Genomic DNA, 2794 nt, shown 5'->3' on the forward strand with positions numbered 1-2794 from the left:
TTCGACTGTCAACTTACAAAGGTCATGACCCTTTATGGTATGAACTGGTTTGTACTCTAGATCATACTCTTGTAGGTAGGTCATCCAATGGCCCTCTTCTCACCCAGGTCCAGTTGCACAAACAATGTTCTTACCGTTGGATGAGGCACAAATATGATCGTGTGAGCCTTAAAAGATAGGGCCTGAAATATTTAACTTCCTTGTATACAACATATGCTTGTTTGTTGATAGCAAGATAATTTAATTCTTACCCCTATAGGTCAGAGCTGATAAAAGAGACAAGTCGCTCGTTTCCTTCAATATCATTTTGAGTCAATATGACCACAATAGATGAATCCAAAGTGACGATATAAAGCAGGAAATATTTGTCATAGTTAGGACTGAATAACGCGAGTGCATAAAGAATAGCCTACTTGATTTGAACGAAAGCATCCTTTTCCTGTTTATCCCATTTATATGTTGCATATTTCTTAATAATCTCTTGTATAGGCTTAACTATCTAAGCATAATCAGAGATAAATTTTCTTATGAAATTGATCTTTCCTACGAAAGACTACATAACCTTCTTATTCACTGGGAACATGATTTGTGTAATGGCTTTGACCCTCTCGAGATCAATTTTAATTCCACTTTTTGCAATGATGTGTCTTAAGAGAGTCCCTTTTGACACACCAAAGATTCTTTTCTTGGGATTGAAAGAGATCCCATACTTTTGACACCGCTCAAATATTTGTTTTAGATGACATACGTGATATGATATTTTATTGGAAAATGTTGGATACTTAATCCTTTAAGGGTTGGTGTGGAATCTCAACAGCCAAAGGGAGTCCAAGGGACCATTTGGAATATGAAACCAAGGGTCATTCCTATGTAATATAAATATGTATCATTTTGAATAAGAAAAGTAATTCAATGTTTATCTTTCATATTTCCTCCGCCATGTATGTGTTTAACATGGTATCAAAGCCTAGGAATTCTAGGGCTGCTCTAGATTGAGCCATTGGTTCTGTGGCCTCTCTGTACATATCAGTTCTGCCATCAATTAGTGAATGTGTTGTCATTTAATTCTAGTTATGTTCTCTATCAGGTATCTCAGATCTACCTCTGCATAAAATATCTACCGGTTCAACCTCCCATGTGACTGATTATCTATCATCAACTTAGCTCGCCTCTTTGCTGTCTGTCCTGCATTCCTTGGCTCAGGCTTGAAATTTAACAAGAATCACAAGCAGACAGCCCACTAAAAGCATGTTTACTGCTAATGCTTATTTATTTTACTTTAGAAACATTTTTCCTCTTCTTTCATGTGATTTATTCACTAGACCATAGAAATATTTCCTACTTACAAGGATAATGCCCACTGTAACTGCAGAGACCTGCTCGAATCTCATTATAAGAAAGTGTGATCATTATTTTAATTAGCGTTTTCGATTTGTTGAGGGAAAAGTTCTTTTTGTAAAAGCTATCTTTGAATTTGTTGATATTGCTTCGGCCAACATTGTCATCATTTTCCACCAAAGATTTTCTTTGTTGACTATCACTTAAACCACATGAGACTTTGCCCATTTGAACTCATTGTCACAATTCTTCAAGAGAGCTCATTTGCATGCACATAGGTAAGGTGAATTCAAGAATAAGGGGCGTTGCAGGTGAAATAAAGTAGAGGATGGTAGTTCACAATAATGCACACGATTAGTTGCATTTATTGTTCCAAAATGACTCTGTTGGCTTATTTCACTTAGTGCCTAGTGTCACACGGAATCAGTCAATGGTGCGGACACAACCGACCTTCCTAGAAGTCTAAGACATTCTAATGAAAAACAAAACAAACTAGAACTATCCTTCACTAAACTTGCATTATAATATGAGCAATCAAGTGTTTCGTTCTTACCTTTCTCCAAATGCTGTTGTAGAAGTCCAAGCTTTGTTGATCTGGATGAGCTCCTCCTTTTCTCCAAAACCTGCAATCACTAACAGTCAAACCATTAAATAGCACCTGATTATAACATAAAACAAAGCATATTCAACATGTAGACCAAGGAGTACATGAAATAACTCATAAACAACAAGCTATTGAGAAGAATGAACTAATTTGCATTAAAGGTAATCAAAAGGAACTGTTACAACCTGAGCCTTGGTGTTGTGCAAGCTCCTTCCAGGGTCCACAAGAGTCTTCCTCTACTTTGACAAAGCTCACCCACTCCCAATAGAACAAGCAAAGATGACAATCTCTCCTCACAAGCTTCTAAATGGGAGACCTAATTCCTGCAGCATTTACCCTTAGAAATGTATAGCTTTCAACCTCCTCTCCTTCTAGCTCAATGCCTTTATTTATAGTGCTGTAAAGGAGGTTATTCAGGTCCACCATCAATGGGATAACCCCCTCTTTGGATGGGATAGCTCCCTTATTGATGGGATAAGTTCCTCCTTAATAGGGATACATGAACCAACTGGAGGCGCATCCATTTCATCAAACCGACCTCTAGAATGTTCTAGAAGTAACCACAAGTAACTTTTTTAAGATGAAAACTTGCGCATTTTGCCTTTTACAGAGGGACGCACCTGTCCCTTTACATACAGAGCGTCCAAGGACGCAGCTTTTGTGAACATTGGGAGCGTACCCGCAGGTAAGGCTTGAGAGAACCTGCGTCCCCAGAGATAAATATATTTTATACAAGACTTTCTCTCTTTTTTGAGTTTGAGATGGATAGCAGAGGCATAAGACTTGCCTAAGAGGGTAGCATGACTGTTGATTGAGCCATACCAACTGTAAATAGCCATGGTGACATTTTTT

Source organism: Pinus tabuliformis, chromosome 4_1 (assembly GCF_031772625.1).
Source record: "Pinus tabuliformis cultivar Carrire ecotype Pingquan chromosome 4_1, CPIR1, whole genome shotgun sequence".
Taxonomy (NCBI): domain Eukaryota; kingdom Viridiplantae; phylum Streptophyta; class Pinopsida; order Pinales; family Pinaceae; genus Pinus; species Pinus tabuliformis.